Below are 25,445 nucleotides of genomic sequence, written 5' to 3'. Positions count from 1 at the left end.
AAATCAGATTTTTGCTGATTCTTGTAGAATAAAACGCAAGGAATCAGAATATATAAGTTTTAATAGTATATCTTAATGATAAGTGCTTCATTTTATGGTTACAAAAGAGTGCAAAAAAGGCTAAAACGTCATAATCCTGTATTTTGACGTCAAAAACGTCATATATCAACCCCGGTGAAATTACGGTTTTAATGAACAGAGTACTATTTAAAATTGTTTTTCTTTTGCATTATTTTTTTTTTTTCAAAAAAATGTTTAACAATCAATATTTGTTGTTTGTGAAATAAACAAAATATGGCATTTGTCACATTTTTAATGGAAAATAAATAGCCTAGGTAAGCTATTCTTCAGTCTGGGCTGGAGGGCATAATTCATCTTGACATCTTGGACGTACATATGGTCTGACCTTCTTATAAAGATACTGAGCTCTTTCTCTAGACATTCCGAGGGGTGCAAGTTCCCTAGGAAAATTTTCCGGAATCTGCTGAAGTCCATCTGGTTTCGATATTTTGATTTTTTTTCTCGGCCGAATCACTATTTTCTTTTACAAATACAAATCCTGGAAAGTCCACATGAAATCGGAAAGAGTGGTATTTTGAAATACCAGGTAATGAGTTGAAAAAACGGCCCAAAAACTCTTTCCAACCGTAGTATTTCCATGTAGACTCTCTTCCGTTGTCGTAGAGAATACCTTTGTTTGTTGTTGAAGAATGATCAAAAACTCTCTGAAGTTCACTCATACTATCACAGTCTGTGCGACGGAACAGCTTTTTTGCCCTTGCAAAACCTGCGTCAATCAGACATCGTGTATGACCAACTACCTGCATCAGGTAAGTAATTTGATGATGCAAACCAGTAATCACTCGCCATGCAAAGTACGCAATCAAAAACTTGTTCTTGTTTTGACCTGAAAATACAGGAACAATAATTTACTAGAGAATGTTGTATTTATCTTTAAATGGCATTTTATCTTGATGTAAGTGAAGCGTACAAATACTTTTTTTCATTCATGCACTCAAACATGATTCAAACCCAAATGAAAATTAACAAATACTGTCCATATACTGCTTAAAATTCTCGCCATTTAGTTTTAAATATACAAGCCCCTAGGTTGCCTTCATACAGAGTCAATATGTCATAAATTATAATATCCCCCCCCACCCCCACCCCTGGAAATTAACATTAGAGATTTAATATTCTAAAGGCGGAATATTTATTAAAAAGAATTATAAATGGTATTGCAACAAAATAATATATTAGATTCTTTGTGTTTAAAAAACTTACAACGCATCAATGAGATGAGGTGCTGTTGTAAAACTGCTTTCTTTTGCTTAGTAATATTTCTACATTTAATATTGTACACTGGATTAAAAGATTATTACACATAATCGTGATACGGTTTACGGTTATAAACAGAGAGAGAGAGAGTGTGTGTGTGTGTGTACCTGCACAATTATCAGCATGTATCAAGCACTCTTTTTCTCCATAACCATGGTTGCCAAGGCCATGATGCACCAAGGAAATAACAGTATCTGGACCATGCGAATGCGTTCCATCCAGTCCAAGTGTTTCATTTTCCCCGATCAAGTAGTTATATTGCATAGGTTTGTCGTCAACTCGAAAACCAAATATGTGTACTTTCTTTAAAGTAAGAAAATATAGGGGTCCCATCTGACGTGCATGATGAGGCAAAACAACACTTTGGCTAAAATCAAACGTATAGTGAACTTTAGTCATATCAGAGGATAACGGTTGGTTATGGTGTTCCTGGCGATCGATATCTTGCAATTCTTCTAGCGAATCTTTAACCAGTTTTTTGTAGAGATATCTTTCCTTCTGTGCTATATCAATGTGATTTTGAAATTGTCTTAAGGCCTCTAATTTGTCTTCTTCTGATCTTGCATCAAGTACCCTCTTCCTCAGCAATTCACATTTATGACAAACATCAAATCGAGGACCGCATATTTTAATATGTGAACAGCAGGAGTTCCATATATTTGTAAATGAGTGGTACTCTACTTTCCTTACATCATCTGTATCACATGCCGACTTGTACTGGCCATGAATAGCTTTCTTCGTCGAATTACAAGGAAGAAAAATGGGAGGCTCATCATCCCTATCTCTAGGGGCTGCAGGCTGAGGGAGGCCGTGTTCCTCGGCGTAGCCCAAAATGAAATTTACCACTCTCTGTACATCGTCAAAACTGACTGCATGCTTCGGCTTCCTTCCATGATTTCCATGTCGTCTAGGGACGGCCCCATTTGCTGAATAATGTTTCAAGAGATTAGAGAGAGACTTTTTCCCGACATCAAATAAACACTAGAAAGTCGATCTACAAATTTTCACATTTCTAAAACTGTAGTGGTACGAGTTCCGGACTCTTGATCCTTTTCGAGTGACAGATGACCCGGCAATGCTAATAGAACCCATGATGTATAAATCTTTTACATCTTTTTCCATTTCTCTAACATTAAATACATGGTCAAGAATTACGGAATTCTCAAACTTTGAAAAGCAACGCTGACCACATTTACAATTTTGTTTAATGTCATTCAGTTCTGAAGGGGTGTCATTTTCATTTTCACTCTCACAGTCAGACAATTCATTTCCTGATTGAGAGAGAACAAAATTGCGTATTCGGTCTAATCTATTCGGATCAGAGGGTGTATCGTCCTGATCGCTTGTTGAACGATCTTCCTCAAAATCTGAGTGTAAATTGGCAGCTGATTCCAACCCAAAGTGTGTATTGAAAAGATCATCTAGTTCCTAAAAATTAAAAGACTATTAAATCTTTGAAATCGACGAAATATAATAAATTACTTGATTTATTTAACGAATCTATCCCCTAAATGTACTTCATGTTCATTTATAATTATTAAATGTATTAGTCCTATATAAATGACATAGAATTAAATTTGAAAGATCCACTTTGATTTTAAATAGTAGAATTTTGCAAAAAATGTATGGTTTTCTTATTATTATAATTTTTTTTTTTTAATTTCTATTCTTTTAATCTTGATTTGTGTTCAACTATTTAAAACTGGAGAAAAGAATATGATTTACTTTTTAATTCGTATATACTCTCTTTCTCTAATTTTATTTATTTATCTTCATTATTATTTTTATTTATTTGATTTTTTGTAGACTTTATCTAGTCTGTCCGTCAATATTCTGAGAGTTATGACAACTCTGATGCTAAGCACCGCGTAAACAGAGGGAAATTTAAAATATCTATTGGACGTTTATATTCATTAATGTACATGTAACTATTTAAAGAAAGTACAAGGATTAATTTAAAGCAATTTGTAAACGTAAAATTGAAAATACTGTACAAAACGTAATCGTGTGTTAAAATCTTAATATATAACATCTAATCTGAAAGTTGTAGTTCTGTAAGAAATCCAAACACTCGTCCGACTAGTTACCATATATGTGAACATTTATTGTGCCGGTGACTTGTTTTTCTTCTTTTTATAATAACGTGGATATGGACTAAAAGTTATTTATAAGTAAATTCCTTGTAGTGATTTCTCACATCACTTGTAAAACTGCATTGTTCGGTAATAAACTTATAAAACAATACACATGCGCACATTGCAGTGTGCGCGTGTGTATTGTTTTCTCAGTTTATTACCGAACAATGCAGTTTTACAAGTGATGTGAGAAATTACTTTAACGCATCATAGCTGCATTATTCTGACAGGGGCGTAGCTTGACTTTAAATACATTCTATAGAGTCAAACCATAGGGTCCGGGGTTATGGGCCGCTTCAAGCCCCCAGTAGGTCCAAAAGTTAAACAGAGCCCTGGTAGAGGTTTAGTGGACTGACCCCCCCCCCCGGGCAGAAAATGGATTTAGGGGTTTTAAAATGCAAATATCATACTTGTCCTGCACAGAATTTTCGTCAACTTTACCAATTTCATAGCGTGGATATGATACTATACATTATATATGAAAGTATTTAAAAGCTCACCGACCTCGGATTTCTGGTGATGTTAAAAAGTTAATCAATATGTTTACTAAAACTGTAACGCATTTTCAGATGAATACACATTTTATCAAACTTAGTTTTTATTTCGTCAAAACTATAATTGTCAAACATTCATCGATTTTTAATATTTTCCCATCACTACCTGCCTGGAGTTTTTCGGTAAAGGAGGTAGAGCCCAATCTTGATGATATGAACGTACATTAAAGATTTGCTGATAATATTACAAAATAATTTCTGCAATGTATTGTTAATTATGGGAGGGGGTGATGGCAGTTACCTTATTGCCACAATGGAAGCTACGCCCCTGTCTGACCGAGAAAATAAGACTCACATGCTCATGTTGATTCATTTTTTGCAGTTCATTTCGGATTTAATCTTATATTTATTTCCTTGGTATTAAATTAATATATTGATGTTTCATAAAACTTGTAATACCTGTTATCTATAGCAGCTATACAATATCTTATTCCATGCCGGTCTTTATAGCTGTACGTAGCGTCGGTAGGTTACATAATCGATCTTAATAATTGTTTACTAAATTGTACATACATGTGTAAAATTATCTTAAATAAATACCTGAAATTCAGAATTGACCTCATCCATGATCACATGATGGTGGTGACTACTATGGTCAACTGATAACGTTCAATAGCGTAGGTAATCTATTTCCACTTTGAAATGGAGCGTCTTTGAAAATGCAGACGTCGCGCAATATTCTGACGTTTATGACGTTTTCTGTGCATTATGACGTTATGTCATAAGACCCCTTTTCTCATACACTGGCTCATATATATATATATATATATATATATATATATATATATATATATATATATATATATATATATATATATATATATATATATATATATATATATATATATATATATATTTACATTTGCAAATGTTTCCCCTTATATAACACTATTTGAACAAGGCGTTTTTACACCTGTGTAAAACACGTTCGTCATGTGACCATAAATTGATTGTTTTGTCATAAACAATCTACGTAATTTCATAGTGACGTCATAAGTGATCGACGTGTTCAACACATTCAAGTTATACCGTTGAGTTTTTAAAAAAAAAAAATCATTTACGGATTTAAAACTTTAGTACCTTACTATTTGTAATAAATCAGTCACAAATGTAAATATAAGTAATAAGGTATCATTTAAAAAGTTTTATCGGGATGTAAATACGGGTTGGCATTTGATCAAATCTACCATAAAGCCCTTCGGGCTTTATGGGATTTGATCACATGACCAACCCGTATTTACATCCCGATAAAACTTTTAAAATGATACCTTATTTCTTATATATATATATATATATATATATATATATATATATATATATATATATATATATATATATATATATATATATATATATATTAGATTTATTGACCAAATATAAATATTTTGTGCTAAGCTACAACAATTATAGTGCGATTTTTACCTATGTTCATCTTTTTTCCCCATTCATCACAACTCAAACATAATTACGTAGGTAACTGCTAAGCTTAACACAAAATTGTTTCCAAAAAACTTTAATTAATCAAAGTTTTCGAAGTGAACACTATAGTATTTCAAAGTTTTCATAGTGTCAAAGTAATCGCTATGGTTTGGATGTCATGGCGTAGAAAATTCAAACGGCTGTTTTAAAATAAAAATGTGTTCTCCTGATACATGTAATGTACTTTTGTAAAAATTAGACAAATAAATACGAATAACAAATTATCCTAATAAATCTAAAGATTTATTTTCTAAAGATTTACTTTCTGATTATGAACGTGCCTATATATAGACATGATAGAGGAAAACATTTTCTATGTCCAATGACGACAAATAATTAAAAATTCGATTTGAAATAAACTTTAATGGAAAAAAAAAATAAAAGAAATAATTAACAATTCATCAAAACCTGCTTCCTATGAAAAAAATTAAAAGAAGAGAAAAGTTTGAATGTAATCACCTTTACTGTTAATCACCATTGCTATTATATTTTTTATACAATCTGTTTTGCAATGCGTTGATTAAAATCAAGTTTTAATCAATGATTAAAAGAAATAATTTATGAAAATAAATAATTATGTGATCATCTAAACAGTCAATGTTCTCTAGGCAAGTATGATTTATAAATATCAATTACATGAATAAAGTAAATCTAAATTGTACATAAACACGCATCGTTATACTCTACGTGTAGACTTTTTTTGCGGACAACGAGCGAACCCGGAAAGTAAACTCGAGGTTCGCTTCGGGTCTGCTTTCTGCTTTCTAATATATATATTAGATTTATTGACCAAAAATAAATATTTTGTGCTAAGCTACAACAATTATAGTGCGATTTTGACCTATGTTCATCTTTTTCCCCCATTCAACACAACTCAAACATAATTACGTAGGTAACTGCTAAGCTTAACACAAAATTGTTTCCAAAAAAAATTTGTTCTCAGATTTTGATCCCTTTTAAGAACAAATAGTTTCAATTTCTTTGAGAGAATAAAAGTCAAATGTCATTCAGTTAAAAAAGAATCTTTATATTCAATCAAAAAGTATACATATTCTTATATTGATATTTTTAATTTAATAGAATAAATATTACAATAGATTGATTGATTGTATGTTGTTTTACGTCCCGTATGAGAATTTTACACTGATATGGAGACGTTACCATATACCGGTGAAGGTCTTCAAATTTAGACCTTTACTCGGCACTCAGGACCATTGAGCAGTGAGGGTTCTTTATCGTGTCAACGCCTACCAAGACATGAGGCCTCGGTTTTTAATATCCGAGGGACCCTCAGCTTTTACTTCAGAGTGCCAAGCCCTTGGCGAAGGAATAGTTGCTACCTATTTTGTATCGACTTAGGTCAGTCGCGGCCCTGGGGCCCGTTTTACTAAACAATTTACGACTAAGACCAAAATCTTTAGTTGATTTTAAAATTTTGCAAAGTTAATGATTCTGTTTGAAATTGCTAGCATAAAAATATTTTCTGAATTCTGTTTTAAGAGACTAAAATCATTTTCAAATTAAAGTAAAAGAAAAAGTAATAAGCAGAATTAAATATTGGTCGTAAGTTCTTTCGTAAAACAGGCACCTGATTCGAACACACGGCCTTCCGATCATGGAGCGAACCTTCTACCGACTGAGCTACCCTGACGGCTTTACCATTGTAATAATGGCAGTATTTCTTTTCAAACTGTTAATTTGAAATTATTAAACTCATTTTTTTTCAAAGTTTTTAGCTGCTAAGCAAGAACACTATAGCAAATTGTACGTTTCCATTTAAGTACAGAGATTGGTGATTAGAAAATCTTAGGATTCTCACAATAACTCAGCATGACATGTTTTAAGCACTTAAAAATCAATTTTGCAAGCACTTTTGGCCAATATATTTCCGTATTCGGAAAGCAAATTTATTTGCTACACTTGTAATACAGTTACATCAGAAATATGTACTATTATACATGCACATATGTTATATCTATGGGAAGACGATGCTATTCTTAACTTTCTCTACTGCTAAAACAATATTCAATGTTACAGTGAGTGGAATACATGTACAACAATATATATTTGTTCACCCGGGAATACCTGTATCATCAACCGCAAAGTTGAAACATATTGTGTCTCCTTATTTTTTTTCATAAGGATTACTTTATACCATTTTTTTTTACACATATCACAGGGTGAATCTCTGTCATTCATTTAACTGAAAGATGACTGGAAAGACGAGCTCTGACGTTTAATCACCTTCCAGACCATTTAGTTGACTGAAAGGAGCAGATTCATCCTGTGTAGTGTACCGTTTTTTTTTTTATCCCCTTTTCTCTGTTTTCATTTCGTCATCTGGCTCATCAGAAAAAAGAACAAAAATCAAATGTAATTAACTGAGAGAGAGAGAGAGAGAGAGAGAGAGAGAGAGAGAGAGAGAGAACAAAAAATCATGAACGAAATGAATATAAATCCTATTTTTTTTTTCTCAGCAATGTGGTTGCATTTAATACATTAAGCAAAATGCAAAGCATTTTAACATTAATGTTGCTTGGAAATTGCAATGATTAAAAAAATACTCAGCCCAGTAGAATAGTTTTTTTTTTTTTTTTTTTTTTTTTTTTTTTTTTTGAAATCTTTCTTAGATTATTGCACTATAGGATTTTCCAAGAAAAAAAAAAACCAAACAAATACGTCGTGTTTCAGTCATGAAGGTTATAGTATATACAGAGTCTATTGACCTTACATGTGGATACTTTACGATTTTTGGCTTTTCCTTTACTTAATATATTATTAGATGGACTGAATTAACCAGTAAAGGTTCACATTGCATTTCTATGATTGCAGGCAGAATTTTTCAGTTAAGTGTTGATATAATCAATCATTGGAGATCTAATGTTAAAAAAGCCAACAGTATTCATGCTCAAAAATCCAACGAAAAAATGCTTATTGAGCATATCAAACACATACCTCTGTAAAGCATCAGAGTTGGGATCAGGTGCAATGTAGTAGTATAAATACCTTGTCTACCTGTTACACCGGCTATAAACCATTGTCCTGATAGTGTAAGTGGAGAAATCTCTAGACAATACAGTATGAAAATTAGCATTTTTTTTCCTTGTAAAACCTTCCTATGTAACTACAGTTGTTTATTTTGTAAAGTTTTAGAAGAAAGAACGGCCTAAATTTTTTTAAGTACTTTATTCTGACCACTATGGTTGAAATATTGCCGACTCGGCGTTAAACCCTAATTAATCTGACCACTGATACTTTTAATTATCTATATATAATAATAATAATGATAACCCTCCCACGGGGGTTATGTTTTTGGACTATTTTTCGGCCAACATGGAAAAATCTAACCTAGCTTAGATTATTGTTCGGGAGAAAACTATTACTGTGAAAACTTACAAAACCAATACCCAAAGGCGTGTGGATGCTGTGGGAAAATCGTCTGCAAACTGAGTAGCTCTGGTCTGGTTATACAATGTTGGGAACATTTTTTATACTAATAGGATGGTATGGACGATGAAGATTACAGGAAAGCCTTAACATATATAAAAGATAAAGCAAAGCATGCATTGTGGAAGGAATGGCATTGTGTGGATCAGATACATGTTCGCTATGTCTTCATCATACCAAATTACTGGAAGGAAGGAGCCATTGAAAAATTTAAGTGGGAACTCTCAAAACTAAATAAGGTATGTTCATAGAAAAACATTTTATGATTGATTTTCTTTTATTGTATCTTTTTTATTTATCATAGTAAATTAAAAGAAGTATTTCACCTTTAGAAGAAGCTGGTAAACTGGATATATGAGTGTATAAAATGATAATTATGGAAAGTTGTTAAAGACAGATATTAAAGAATTTTTTTCATAAAATGATGCTTAATTCCAGTGTGAAGAAAATAGATTTTGTGTCATCAAAAGGGAACAAACATTATCCCCATTCATTCGCGAGCTTAAAGCAAGAGTAGTTTGCCTCAACTTTAACGTTGACAACTTAGTATTACGTCCTGAACCAAAGAGCAATACTTATGCAATTCTTCATGTTGGTTCAAGTAAGTTTGAATCATTTAAGTTTGAGATATATCCCTCCCCTCTCATTTTGTAATTTTCCTTCAGGTAAAGAATACCACAAAGTTAGGAGATTTTGTTGATTATAGTGTTTATATAGATTATAAAGCAAAGAAATTCGTTGCATTCACTAGTCAGTATTCTGATTTTTTATCCACAAATAAAATACCTTAAGGTCGGCCTATGTATTTTACATGCTTTTAAATTATAAACTACATGAAGTACTAAATTAGGATTTTGTATTTTCACATTGTACATATTTACGAAACATCAGGAAATAGCAGCAGAAAGTCAAAATTCCTACACTTGTACCAGCTATGCCAAATATACAAAAACTTTTAAAAGAGAGAAAACTATTGAATAATATTTAGGAAATAGTGTTTTGAATGTTAGCAGCGTCTATTTGTGTTGTTGAATAAAACCCTTTCTGTAAATGTAATTGCATGGTATCGCAATATCCAAAGGTGAATTTAATATTTTTAAGTCAGACAACACTACCATATGTTAAATCTTTAGCACATAAACCAAAAACATTGAATTAAACGTACTGTTAATGCAATATTTAGGGCACGTTAGAATCTGCTAATTTTGGTACTGGCAAGCTAAAATTAAAACGTTTTGACTGAATGGAAAACGTCAACAGTGACGATAAAAAAAAAAATCATGAAATACTGGTACATTTGAAAACAGCCAATATTTAAATCTAACTATTTAGTAACAGTTTGATTGAAATAGGTAACCTGGTTTAACGTTTCCAACAAAATAAATCTGAATATATTCTATTTGGTATTATGCATGTACATTTATATTCAGAGGGAAAAATTGTTTAAGTATCGGTTCATATAAACATCAGAAAAAATGTGATACATGAAGGTTCTCAGAAATTTGGCGATTTTCTACTCATAGATTTCTCTTGCACAAAAATCTATGTATGTCAAATAAAAATGTTTTAGTTCCTGATTTCTGTGGAGACCTGGCCAAAGAAATTTCCCTAGCAACCGGTCTATATTTCCATCTGGTAGGACAAAAAGTCACTTATCTTGAAGACTTGAAATAAAATGTAATAATGGATAAAATTATTCCTCTTCACTGGTGTAATGAGATACACATTTTAATTGTTTTAAGAACCCAGCACATAAATATCAGAATTAAAGACACTAGTATTTATGTGATGGACATAATTATTTTGACTTTTTTATGAATCGGCATTTATCTTGCTTTTTCTTAAATCATGACCCCTGTGGTAGGGTGGGGATACAATGAACGAGCATAGCTATATATAGGAATACATATAAAAACATAATTAAAAGTTTCTTCTCAAGCACAGCAAAGCAATTATTGGTCATATTAATATGGAAGCATCCTCAGGTATTGTAGATTGAGATTTGTTCAAATCATGACTCCCAGGGGCAGGATGGAACCGCAATGAGAGTTCAAACTTAAAAGGAAAAAAAACACAAAGAAATATACCAACATCTTTTGATTGTGTCGATTCAAATTTGTTCAAATCATACCCCCTTCTCCTCTTTAAGGGTAGGTCAGGACGACTTAAGCATTTAAACTTATCAATACTGAACTGATTTTTACTATTTTTCCTAGCCACAGTGCTCAGGTGAGCGATGTCGCCCATGGGCCTCTTGTTACTTTGGAAACAGTTCGGTACTATGAAAACAGGTCTTTTAAAAATGTTTTATTAGATTTAAAAGAATTAGGAAGATCTCAAATGAGTTTTTATGTATATCATGTATATTATAGCTTATTAAGGAGTGCAATTTTTTTTTTTTTTTTTTGACTAGAAATGCTGAAAAAGCACCCGCTGTTCATGTTCAGGTAAAATTATACATAACAATAACCTAGTTGTAAAGTTTTAAGGATGTACAACACACCTACCCCCAAAATTTTCTGTCGTTGAATTTTCGCCTTTTTGTATATCTTATACACGACAATATCTACTAAGTGTATGTACATTTTGGTCAAAATCGTTCGAGCCGAATTTGGACAGGAAGTTCCTAAATTTACCCCCCTTTGGCTGATCACGAGTACAAAAAAATTTCAACCTACAATCTATAAAATCCCTTATTTTAAAACATTAAAGGTTTGCCTAGCTGTCAAAATTTGCCGAAATGTTCGTTTATCTATTAAACACACAAACCAAGTGAATTGTAGAGGTACACCACGAGAAAAACAATTTTGAAGAATTTAAACTGAAAAACTTTGGTTCATTTTTGCATTGAAAAATGCGTGATTTTCAAATGAAATATTTTTATGAAAAAAATCTGTCGTTTAATTTTGAAAAAAATAATTTCTTCTTGTGACTGAAGATCAAAATGTTCTTGATAATTTTTTGAAAAAAATTTAAACGACGCGTTTTGAATTTATATCGGAAAATCTCTCCTCCCCCTCTCTCCGTAAGTTACGTTTTTCACAGCGTCTTCCAGACTTGGGACGAAAGCAATGTTATGAATCTACAAATACAGATAAAAAATTCCTAGCTGGAAAAAATCTTTTACCTAAAAAATGCAATATAAAATTATATTTATCACAAATATAAAACTTTACGTCTGCATTTTAATGAAGATGAATAAGCAATTTCTGAAATTTTAAGACCCCCCTCCATTATTCTGTGCAATTCAGGACATTAGATCTTGAAAGAAAAAAAAAACATCGGTTACGTCTGCATAATATATATAATTGGCATATTGAACTCCTAAGGTAATGTTCTTCATTGGTGTATACAAATTAAATATTGACTACTAATTTTTTTTGTTACTCTAAATATTATTTTTTTTTATATTTATGTTTAGTAAAACTATTTTTCTAAGGATTTCAGGCCAAAAAAATAATAGTCTTGTTTCCTGCTACCAACCTTAAAAAATAGGGTAGGTAGGTAGGAAAATTATTTTATTATTTTTGTTTCTTTTTCAACTGTATTTTTTGGATATGAACTAATACAAAACCAAATTAATTTAAACATGTCATAGGTCAATATTATCTTTTAAAATTAAATCTAATTCAAACGAGAGCCCCCCCCCCCCCCCCCGGATATTGTATCCTTCTGTTGTTTCAATAAAGGAAATGATGTATTCGTCCATATTAACTTCAATTGTACCAAATTGTAAATTATTTATCAATATTAAAATTATTCATGTGCCTGAATCATCTACAATGGTATCATCTACATTGGTATCAATCGTTTTGTTTTTATTCGAGGAAATGCGAACTGAAACTGTTTACAGTAAAAGATTTTGTCAGTGGGGTGCAACAAGCTGCAATAATGTAGCCCTCTCCGATTTTTTATAATCTGATATTTTCAGGAGAGGGCTACAATTCCACTGCATCTCCGTAATGGTGCAAATATATTTTTTAGATACGGGCGACTTCAGGCAAAATAAATGGTTTTTGCATTCAACTTACTTCCAATAAGACGGATTTTTTATTTACTATCAACATCATAGCCCTTTATACGCGAAAACCAAGTAAAATAAATCTGCGTGTTTACCAGTCGTTCTCCTCAGAAGCCATGACAGTTCTCGCGTGATGTACTGAGACTTGCGCTTGAAATTCAAATTCATTTGATAAAGTAAATGTCGGCGTTGATAAATGTTTGTGTTGTATGATATCACTAAATATCGATAAATAAAAGCATTCCATGTGGTATTTTTTTTTCATAAACAGTGATATTTATGCTTAAAATAAGGGAAATCCTAAACGATCCACTCCCCTAGATCCCGAATTCTCATTGGTTGTCCCAAAATAATATCGATCAAGGTCAGTAAACATGGCGGATAAATTGAAGTTGTGATGTTGTCATACGCGAAAAATAACCGATATACGGATTGTTCTGTATATTTTTGGATCAATTCATGTCTTGCATAACTACATTTTATGAGTTCAGGTAAGATATGTGAATAAAATACCCACTTACTGATAATTTGAGCCGAAATCTGTGCGGTAGTGAATCACTCCCGCACTTGCACCATTACGGAGATCCTAAGGAGTTGTAGCCCTCCCCCCCGCCCCCCCCCCCCCAAAAAAAAAAAATCGGAGAGGGCTACATTATTGCAGCTAGGGTGCAACCGTTGTATTAATTTCAATAAATAATTTTTCACTGTTGATAATTACTTTAATTTGTATAAACTTTAGCTTTCAGTTTTTGTGTTCCTTGCAACACACTGTAAGTGTACATGTATCTGTATATTTGTGAGGGAAAAACATAATTCTTCGGAAAACAGGAGGAATAAGTCTGCTAAGGGGAGGAAAGACATACACCTCCACATTTTTAGAGTTGTTTCTCTTTGATCAGTGACCTTCTGAAAACGGTTACTCTTTTTCATTTTTTTTCAAAGAAAAGAAAAGCAAGAAAATGTTTTTTTTCGTAATATAATGATAATATTTAGACATACCGGTAATATTCATTCTCAGTGTTATGCGCCCGATTATAACGGGAAAAAGCCATGTAGAGTAGCATTAACATTTTTAGATTAAAACATTGCCTTTGTTTTATGTCATAAATACAATATTAAAGAATTAATCAACTAAATTTAAATTAACGAAGGAACCTGTCTTTTTTTTATGGAGGGGGGGGGGATTGCGATTGTGCAAATGATCAAGGATAGGATTTGTTTTTCCTTAAAAAAAACACACAATAAAAAACTTTTATTTTATTTTATTCTACTTTTCTAATTTTTTTTTTTTTTTAATTCATTTTTTTTTTTTTTTTTTTTTTTGTTTGTTTTTTGTTTGTTTTTTTTTTTTAATTACATAAGGATCGTGTCGCACGTCATTTTGACGCTTCGTAATTAACGTCAAATTTAACGTTATGTTAAACGTTTTATTGAAATCCCAAGAGTTATCTCCCCCAGTATGTTATACGTCTTTAAAGGATTTTACAAAAAAAGTTCACTTATTCATTGTCAGTACACAATACCTAATCTAAATTGAACGTATCAAGATTTATTGAAAATACTGAAAAGAACTTCTTTTTTTTCGGAAGTTAATGTACATATTTTTTTTTTTCGGATGGTAGGTCTTTAAAAAGAATTTATTAAATTTGACACATAAAGAAAAAGGTTCACTTAGGGCCTTTTCTGGCCCTGTGGATTTCTGAAAAAGTTTATCTGCTTAGTTTTAGTTGACAATGCATTAAATTTCATTTAGACATTTGGCGATTGCGAATCTACCAAAAATGACGTAATTTTCTGGCTAGTCAATGTATTTTGACGTCATGAAATGCGTCATTTTCCTCATATCCTGAACAATTCTACAAAAACAGCCAAATTTAAAGCTATTTTTCGATATTTAATATAGAGCGCAATCTCTAATCTAAAATATGCAATTGTTTACTGATAGAACCGTTTCTGAGGATTACAAAACATGTTTTATTTTTTAGATCAGAGGGTGCGCTCCTATTATTTTTCTTCTCTGAAAGTACTAAAATATACGTGTTTTCCTTAAAATTCAAGAATATTGCAATTCAATAAAGCTTGTTTTCCAAGACCTGGACTTTAAGGAGAAAAATTTTAATAGGAAGTGATAGCACTTGATATTTAAAATGGGAAATAAGGTGTTAGTCAATAAATTGGTAAATCTACAGGACCATTTTATGCATAAAGTGAACCAAGCTCTCTATCTCCCTTGAGATACTCTTTTTTTCAAGCAGGGTCAGAAGATAACATGTATAATTTTCTTATGTTTTTTTTTATCCCCATCCTCTTTCCAACCATGCACCAATATATACACACCCCAATCCCCTGCAGGAAATAAAGCCAACATACAGCAATCATATTTTTACCAACAACTCACAAAAATTCATTGCTGCTTTTGGAACACTCTCAAATTGTTATACTGCAGAAATGATAATTACATATGTCTTATTTCAAAAAAAAAAAAAAAAAAAAAAAAAATGTTGGAAGTATTAAATAACTGAAGTACAATGACACAAATTCTTTAAGTTCAAAGTTGTTTTTTTTTTGTTTTTTGTTTTTTTTTTTGTTTTTTTTTTTTTTTTTGTTTTTTTTAACAAAAACTCATTTCTTTTAGTCAGGTATGTATTTGCATCACAAACCTCAGTGATTGTTACAGCCTTGATTATTATACAATCTGGTGACTTTTCTCACGAGGCAACATTTGTTTTCTTACAAGACCTAAGTTACCATGGGTAAGGAATTTTTATCATGTATAAGGAATATAACATTGTGTGCTGGCACACTATTTTTATTCCATGGTTTTAAATCTGTCGCAATATTACGTAGTTGTGGTGAACTCCTTTGTGGTCGGGAGATTCTGGGTTCGAATGTCGTCCGCGGCGCTTCTTCAAACCTAAGCCGTGTGAAATAGTTATTGACTGTTCCCTTGACTAGCTTAACATTAAAAGGAGAGTCACGTGTCGTTTAGATGAGATGTTAAAAGCAAAGAACCTATGTCACATTAGCCATTGGCACAATAAAGATCCGCCGTTGCTACCACCGGAAGCTCCACGCATTTATCAAAATATGTGGTATTTTCAAAATGCAGGTGAAACATTCTCGAACTGGACGTTAAATAACAAATACTAGTAATTAATCAAGGAGTTACTAATTAAAATCCTAACTTTTCATACAACTCTGAAACAATACCAATTGACCTTGAATCACGTTTTGAACTTATAAATATACAATAGATACGTATGCTAATGCCTTTGTACAAGTTATATTTAAAAAGAACCCTGATTTGGGGGTTATAATTTTATTAGCACTCTCGAGCCTTATCCTTACTAGAATAAGCATGTACTTCATCTCATAGGTTCTACCGATGTCTTAAAATTATTGTAGTTTCCATTTCAACATGGAATGACAGATTCTATAAAAATCATTGTGTTGTCATTGACAACTCGAGTACTAATCTTAATTGAGGACCCCCCCCCCCCCCCCCCCGGCCAAGAAATGTCTTCCACTTTAAAAATGAATGGATTCCGCAAAAATAAAGCAGAGGTTCGGAAATCCTATCCTGCGCACTTAAAACGCCTTTAATCCCAGCTCACGATCACCTGTCTCTGAAAAAGCTTTTGACCAGTATTTTTACATCAGATATGAGATAATGTACAACAATACTTTAATGAAAGTTGACTATGGGGCCTTTTCGAGCTGAATATGGATAACAAAAACAGTACAAATATCTCTCATTCAATTAAGATAAAACTCTGAACTTTTATTTCTGAGACAATTTTATTGTTGTTTTGTTTGTTTGATGTACCTTCGGGAATTGTTCACTCATACTGAGACGTCTCCACTTGCCGGTGGAGGGCTGCAATGTAGACCTGTACTTACGGCTTTTGAGCAGTGAGGGATATTTTTTGTGCAAGCAATTCCTGCGATACGGGACCTCGTTTTATACGGTCTAATCCCAGGGACATTTTCCACGTTCCAAAGTGGGATTCCAACCCGCGACGTAAGTATCAACTATTTGCTCCACGATTCTAGAGCAAACTCTAATCACTGCGCAAAGCGGGCGACTAATGTTATGTCATCAATTGGAAAAGATTAAAATTTATTTTACATTTATTAGTTTTTTTCAACGTTTCAAGTGGTATTTCAACATGTGTACGATGGATATAAAATGCTTAAAATATACTCGCTACATGTATATGTCGCCCATTCAGGAGAATATTTTCTTAACATTAATATTATTCTGAGCTACAATTTCTTTGAAATATATTATTCTGCTTTAAAATTTGGATATAGAAACAACATCACTGCTTATAAAAAAAAAAAAAAAATGTGCGTTCCACTTGTATAGAATTGAACACAATAAAAAGAAAATTACAGGAGCAACGATCTTTCCTTAAAATTTTGTTATATTTCAAATGATAATTGCATTTATTTCGTTAATGTTAAACTAAACATATATTAATGCTTTTTACCTCACCTGAGCTGAAAGCTTAAGTGACATTTTCTGATCATGTTTGTTCAAATTATGACCCCTATGGGTAGGTAGTGGTCACATTTTAAAAAATCTTCTTCATAAGAACAGGAAAACTATGACTAATCATAACGATGTGGAAGTATTTTAGACATTGTAGATTTACGGTGTAGGGGTACGGTGGGACTAAATCACGGAACAAAATTTAACATAGGAATATTTTGGAGAGAAAATCTGCTGGTGATGAACGGCAGGGCCATATTCACTCTGGTGAGTGTTGTGGCCCACGACCTCTTGTCAATACTTTGTTTCAAGGGTACTGTTTGTAATTCAGTGCAGTTGTTTTCTTAACAATATTTAGTTATGCATACAAGACAACAGTTTTCGAGTTTTAGGACACAGTATTTGAAACTTTTCTGCAGTGTTGTAAATAAATATTAATAATGAGCCTTTGAACATGTTCATTAATGCTATAAAAAATAATCTGCTACTATGCATTCCCCGGCTCTTACATAAGAATAAGCGTTATTCAAAAACTGGATCTTTCTAACACTCAATAAAATAAAGTGGTTGTTATGTGCTCAAAATCATTTCTATGGGTAAATTAATAATAAAAATACTTTAATAAGGTCTTTAATACATTTTTAATTTTGCTTAACCTCAATTTTACCCCTTAATTTGTATATTTCTTACTAATGTAAATTAAAATCTGCGAATATTTACATTCTTTGCCTTGTTGCTATGGGGATTTTGATGTTGCCATAGAGATAGGTAATTGTACAATAGCCATTAGTTTGCATATAAAGTCTGATTTATTTTCTATTACTTTAAAATTTATTTCTGGTACTCTAATATAACAATTTATACAACTTTCCTCTGAAAACTTAGCAAGTCTCACTTTTTTTTTTTTTATCAAAACACACATTTTGATGCTAGGCAACGGACACTATTTTTCAAAAAACCCACGAGTTTGAAATTCCGAAAGAGAAATTCCTCTTCTTTTATGTGGATTACATGCAACAGCTGTATTTTTTAGATGTAAATTTTAATTTGACCTTAAATATTGCAAAATTCAAGAGAATTGCTGAATCAGTAAAAAATGCAAAACATGTAATACGTACAAGTATCTTCCAATTTCTATCACAGAACTATCTTTAAATTTGATATTAATGTTACGTTCTTAAGACTTAAAATTTTTAGTATACCAGCAAGTCGTTCAACATAAGTGATATTTTTTCTCTACAACATGAAAAATTGGTCGGTTGCTAGGGAAATTTCTTTGGTCAGATTTCCATAGTAACCATGAACTAAAACATTTTATTTTACATACATGGATCATAGTGCAAGAGAAATCTATGTATGGAAAATCATCGAATTCAGAGAACCCTCATGTATCACTTTTTTTTAAAAAATAAATTTTCTCTGATTTTTTTTACATGGATTGGTACTTAAATATACTTTAATATGTATGTTTTATTACTGCAGCGTTCAAATGTACGCATGTTTTACCGGTTCTTGTTATTCAGACACATGTATATTATTGTAGCTCATTATGATTTAATATTATCGGAAGTGGAAAAGGATCAGCGTGAAGAAAAAATACCACCTGAGGAGCCAAAAGAATGGAAATCACCACCAAATGATCGCTTCTTAAATTTATTTAAAAATATATTTGGGGGAGATACCGTCAAACAATGGGAAGAAAAATTTTATTGGGAGTATCTCTCCTTCTTTTTGCATTTTGAGGAACTTGTAAAAGAAACCGATGAACATACAGCTGATACTACAACATTTGACTTAGAATTGCCTAAAAAATTAATAGAGCTTGGCAAAAAAAAGAAAATTGAGGAAGAAATGCGTGCAGTAAAAGGAATAAGATTTGAAAAAAACAAGTGGACATTCCAAATTGAATTAAAATTGTTGAGGACTTTTTTCGATGGTGTAAGAGATGAAGTTCATGCTTTGTTAGATAATTCCTGGCAAAGTTTTCATAGCAAAAATGTAAAATGCGTTGTGATGACCGGTGCATATTCTAAAAGGAAGATAATTTGGGAAATAGCAGAGAACAATTGGTTTAAATATAAGAACTTCACAATAGTAGTTCCAGAAAATACACATGAGTTTGCTATGGGAGGCGCATATTATGGACAAAAGAAGGACTGGTGAAATGGACCAATTTAGATGATTAAGGAATAAGGAAATTAGATGGCAGTATTTATGTTTACATGTGCAGAACATTAATGTTTGGCGTAGTTAAAAAGCGGTATTGAGTATTTTCTGCTATCTCTATCGGTTATTAGACGGTTCGGGGGAAAACACGACACACATGTTTTAAAAACACCAAAGACATAAACAAAAATGTCTGTGATATTAACTTAAGAGTACGTAATCATAAATCATGCATTGATCAGCTGATGAAAACTCTGTAAAGACAAAACATCTTCTCGAATCAACGGGTTTTTAAATAAAGATTTCCAGTACAGTCATTTAGTAACATCAACAGCTCTCCTATCCAGTTTATAATTTGATGGACGCTGTAAGGAATGTGTGACCGATGTTAAAATAAAATATGATAAACGAAAACAGGCGAAATGACATTATGCATCTAACTTTAAGTCGTTTTGCATGAGAAGCTTGTCAAGGGATTTTAGAATTTGTTATATTTACACTATAGATATTAATTGGTTAGCAGTAAATACACTCACAGTTTTTATTCACCCCGAGTGAATAAAAACTGTGAGTGTATTTACCGCTAACCAATTAATATCTATTGTGAAAGTTACTTGTACTACAGGACCAATGAGAGAAAAGCAAGTTGATAATTAGCACCGCCTACTACGAGGTGTCAAGCCACGGTCCGGAGTCTGTATATATAGCTGTCTCCATCTGCAAGGATCATACTTAGCTGCGTCACTGCTACTGCAAATTGTTGATAAAAAATTCGGAATTGGTACGTGTGAAGATATTGTACCTTTAGAATGTTGAAGACGCAGAAAACATGATTTTTGTCAGGTACAGGTTCAGGGGTAGCAATTGTAGGCTTTTATCTTCAAGTTGTGAACTCTGAAAGAAAGTTTATCTTTCTAGATTTTTTTTTCTTTTTGAAAAAAGGGGGGATGGGTATGGGAAACATCGGCATTGAACTTTTTTCTATATGGCAATCGGCGTACAGAAAAAATGAAATGATTTGTGACATTTTAATGAAAGTTTGAAATGGTATTGGAAGTAAAAAAAAAAACGCGGGGACTTTTGATGTGAAATTGCTATTTGTATTTGGAGACGGGAAAGAGAATGACGAGAACTCGAGATAGGACGTATCATTTACTGATTAAGGATACGCGGAGAAAACATATAGAAACATTTATGAAACGAACATCGACAAGCTAATGTTAGTATTTTTAAACTATAAATGTTGACTTAATTCATTCATCAGCCAGGTCTGGAAATTGACATCATTCATTCATCAGTCAAGGTCTGTATGGCTTGATGCCAAAAGGTGGGCGTGACTTTAAAAAAAACTGTGATTCTTCTGGCAAATACACCACAGCAACATCAAAGCAAAATCTAAATTTACCGCCAGTCCTATGGTACAAATGACGTTTGTAAAATTAAATATCGTGAATTGCTGATTTGTATACATTGTCTTAATCATGGTTATTTTAGATTAATATTCTTCACAACAGGTAGTCCCATTATCATACAATAAAAATAGCATGTGTTCACAACCTTTCAGACAGATTCTTCTTCTACAAACATGCATAGACGATACGCACTCTCTACACGATCCATAGTTTACACGAAAGATTATAATGGTTTGCAAGAAAAGCAACACGGTTTACACAAAAAAGCTTTAGCAATAAACTTTATATATATACGAGGGGTTATCAAAAAGTTCGTGGACTAGCGCCATAAAAATAAAACCGCTATATGTACATCAATGAATTTTTAAACAATTAATAAGCATCATCTTTTCTAACTGTAAAATAAACTATAAATCATAAGTTTTATTTTTTTAGTGAATCGTAAATGTTTTTGTAAGCAATGGTATGTCCAGGCGGCGCAACCTCGAAAAGAACGTATTTTACACCTGAGTGTAACTTAGAAAAACTCTATCTTACATGAGCATTTGGCATCCGAAAATCCAATTATTTCACTCAAGTGATATGACACAATTTTTTCGTAAAAGTTGCAAGTTTTACTTCATTCTGTACATTCAATGAAATTTTATCGTAAATTTTATTTTGAATGTCCAAACAAAAAAGGGGTTAAAAATAACGTCGAAAGGGGGTAGGGTATCATTTTACAACATTCTATAAGGTTTCAGCCCCTGGAAAACCTGGCATAGCCTTAGAAAATGTTTAACAGGTTACAGAAAAATAAAATTCATCCAAAATACTTGTTTTTAAATACCAAAAGAGATTCAGCAAGAAAAGAAACACACGGTTAATATCGATTTGTAGCCAGGGTGTCCAAAGTCAGTCACATCGAAAAGTGACGTTGATCATTGGTTGACATTGAACGCCGACAAGAAAAATTATGTGGCAAAATCAAGAGAGGATCTTTTCCTATGTATTGATTTAATAATTACAATATTAATGCATTGAAATCAGGAGTTCATGACATTGTAAATTCATATAAACTTGACGGATTTAGGTCTTTACTTTATTCCAGAGAATCTCATCAAGATAAGTGTATTGAGGCAGAAGGAGCGTGCATTGAGAATTAATGACGTTGTCGGACGTCATGAAACTAAACGGCGACAGCGCCGGGTGATCATATAATTCCCTTTTTATTTAATGATAATTTGGCAAATAATCAACATATCAAGCTGAAATTTTCAACACTTCTTCAAATTTTGTTGTTTTATGTTCCCTATAAATTTTGTAATCAACGACTACATAGTATTAATTTTATCGCATCAGTCCACGAACTTTTTGATAACCCCTCGTATATATATATATATATATATATATATATATATATATATATATATATATATATATATATATATATATATATATATATATATATATATATATATATATAATGTTTAACATGTAACCCAGTTATAGAACTCGAATAATATTGTTTACATTTAGTTTGAATTCTTTATATGGATTGATGCTCGAGTTGCATTTTTATTTTGTTGTTAAAAAAATTCTTAATAATCCTTGCTTTGTGCTCCATTCGAAAAGTGATGAATAATAATCATTATGATAAACAATGCATCAAATATGAAGTTTTTGCAATTTTGTTTTAGTTCATTGAGCCGGGGGGTGGGGGGGGGGGATACCGACATCTTATCTGTTAAGCACTGCACAAAAGCAAGCTTTTTTTCTGCTGTTGAACCCCATTTATTGCCAGTACTTTTTTTAATTTCTTTCATTTCTAACGGTTCACAAAGAACAAATTCAAATTAAGAAAAAAGAAGAAAAAAAGAAGAAAAAAATACACAACAACAAAATAGTAAACTTTTGCTAGTTATATATACAGAAAAAAACTGTCCCCACAACACCCAAAGTCAAGATACTTTGGTAAAACGAATTAAGCATTCACTTATGTAAGAGATCGTCTGTTAAAACATTTTTTCTTTTCATTAATGAAAAAAATAATTATAAGGGATAAAAATATTCTGTACTGCGAAAGATAGAGTCAAGATACTTTGGTAAAACGAATTAAGCATTCACTTATGTAAGAAATCGTCTGTTAAAACATTTTTTCTTTTCATTAATGAAAAAAATAATTATAAGGGATAAAAATATTCTGTACTGCGAAAGATACCTGCCATCGAGAAAAAAATTGAATAATCGAAGAAAGAAATTTATAAATCAACGAATATTGAATGGTCATATTATTTTATTCAGTTAACTTAACAAAAAGTTAGCAAAAGAAGTTTTTTTTTGTTTTTTTTTTTAATTTTGTTTTGTCTGTTTGGTTTTGAATAATAGTTACATAAAGTCATTCCAGAACTCTTATATTTTATGTTAGCTCAGGAGACCCCTATGGCTTGTTTTGCGGAAAAATGCACATGTTCGCAAAAATATCTGAAAATAAAAGAAAATGTAGGAAATTCCCAAAATTCAGGGTATGCTTATATCAAACAACTTGATTCGGTTTCTTTTAAAGACAACTCAAAATTCAAAATGGTTTTGCATCTCGATTTTTTTCTTTATATGCATAAAGCATCGTTAGTTCAAACAACCTTCTTATTTTTCTTACTACTAGCAATATCAGGAACTTTTTTCGTACAAAGTGCACTATTGTCTCTCCATAGCAATTTTCGAAATAATTTACGGGAATGATATGTATCCAATATACATATTAATAAAAATCTAGATTTTAAAGCATTTTACATCACATGCAAATCTAGAGTTCAGGAAGAGACTTCATGCCCAATTTCATGAAAATTAAATCATAAATAAAGATTTTACACCAAGCAGAACTCTATTTACAATGTCCTTGAAGTATGCTTTCAGTAAGCCACGCCTTAGCTCAAATTTGAATTTATCCCTTAAACTATTGTTGTACTATTATATCCATTGACGTGCATTATTATTCTACTATGGTGTTCATTGATGTGCATTATTATTACACTATCATATCCATTGATTTGTATTATTATTCTACTATGGTGTCCATTGATGTGCATTATTATTACACTATCATATCCATTGATTTGTATTATTATTCTACTATGGTGTCCATTGATGTGTATTATTATTACAATATCATATCCATTGATTTGAATTATTATTTTACTATGGTGTCCATTGATGTGCATTATTATTACACTATCATATCCATTGATTTGTATTATTATTCTACTATGGTGTCCATTGATGTGTATTATTATTACACTATCATATCCATTGATGTGTATTGTTATTCTACTATGGTGTCCATTGATGTGCATTATTATTACACTATCATATCCATTGAGGTGTATTATTATTTTACTATGGTGTCTATTGATGTGCATTATTATTGCACTATCATATCCATTGATATGTATTATTATTTTACTATGGTGTCCATTGATGTGTATTATTATTACACTATCATATCCATTGATGTGTATTATTATTTTACTATGGTGTCCATTGATGTGCATTATTATTACACTATCATATCCATTGACGTGTATTATTATTTTACTATGGTGTCCATTGATGTGCATTATTATTACACTATCATATCCATTGATGTGTATGATTATTTTACTATGGTGTCCATTGATGTGCATTATTATTACACTATCATATCCATTGATTTGTATTATTATTCTACTATGGTGTCCATTGATGTGCATTATTATTACACTATCATATCCATTGATGTGTATTGTTATTGTACTAATACCATTTTTACTTTCAAATTATATATATATATATATATATATATAGAGAGAGAGAGAGAGAGAGAGAGAGAGAGAGAGAGAGTAATTTGTAATTTTGTAGAAAATGCAAGTCCTTTATTCTGACTTTCAAAAATTTAAAAAAAAAAATTCAACTCTCATATTTCGTAAATCTTATGAATATATCATATTTCAGTCATTGTATGTAATTGTTAAGAAATAAAAAAAAAATAAATAAAAATGAAATGATAATAATCGGCTCTTAAATGTATAACATAGATGTACAGACTTGTTTAATAAAAACTGTAATAGTTCTAACATTTATACATTTATCTGATCCTTTCTCTACCACCATTTTTGAAGGATTTAAATGACCAGAAGTAATTTTTGTACAATGATGCTAAAAAAAGATATTCCCAGTTTAAGAGAATGTATATGTCATATTATTTTGCTTTGTTTTTTTACATCTCTATGTTCATCAGGTGTAGATATGTGTATGCTGTTCGATTTAAGTACACAAATAATGAAAACTTTCCTTGCAAACTATTCTTTGCCAAGAGCTTTAATGTATAAAAAACAATCAGTAAAAAAAAAAAAAAAAAAAAAAAAAAAAAAAAAAAAAAAA

At 31.5% G+C, this 25,445-nt stretch overlaps 1 pseudogene; it reads right to left on the bottom strand.

Annotated features, from left to right (window-relative positions):
• Positions 1-303: 303 nt before the first annotated feature.
• On the bottom strand, positions 304-4,340 carry LOC133197850 (uncharacterized; annotated as a pseudogene).
• Between the last annotated feature and the right edge of the window lie 21,105 nt (positions 4,341-25,445).

This window comes from Saccostrea echinata, unplaced genomic scaffold (assembly GCF_033153115.1).
Source record: "Saccostrea echinata isolate AGI-Se365-2 ecotype Australia unplaced genomic scaffold, CSIRO_AGI_Sech_v1 ptg000032l, whole genome shotgun sequence".
NCBI lineage: Eukaryota > Metazoa > Mollusca > Bivalvia > Ostreida > Ostreidae > Saccostrea > Saccostrea echinata.
Note: the sequence above shows the minus strand (reverse complement) of the source record. Positions and strands in the feature narration are given on the sequence as shown.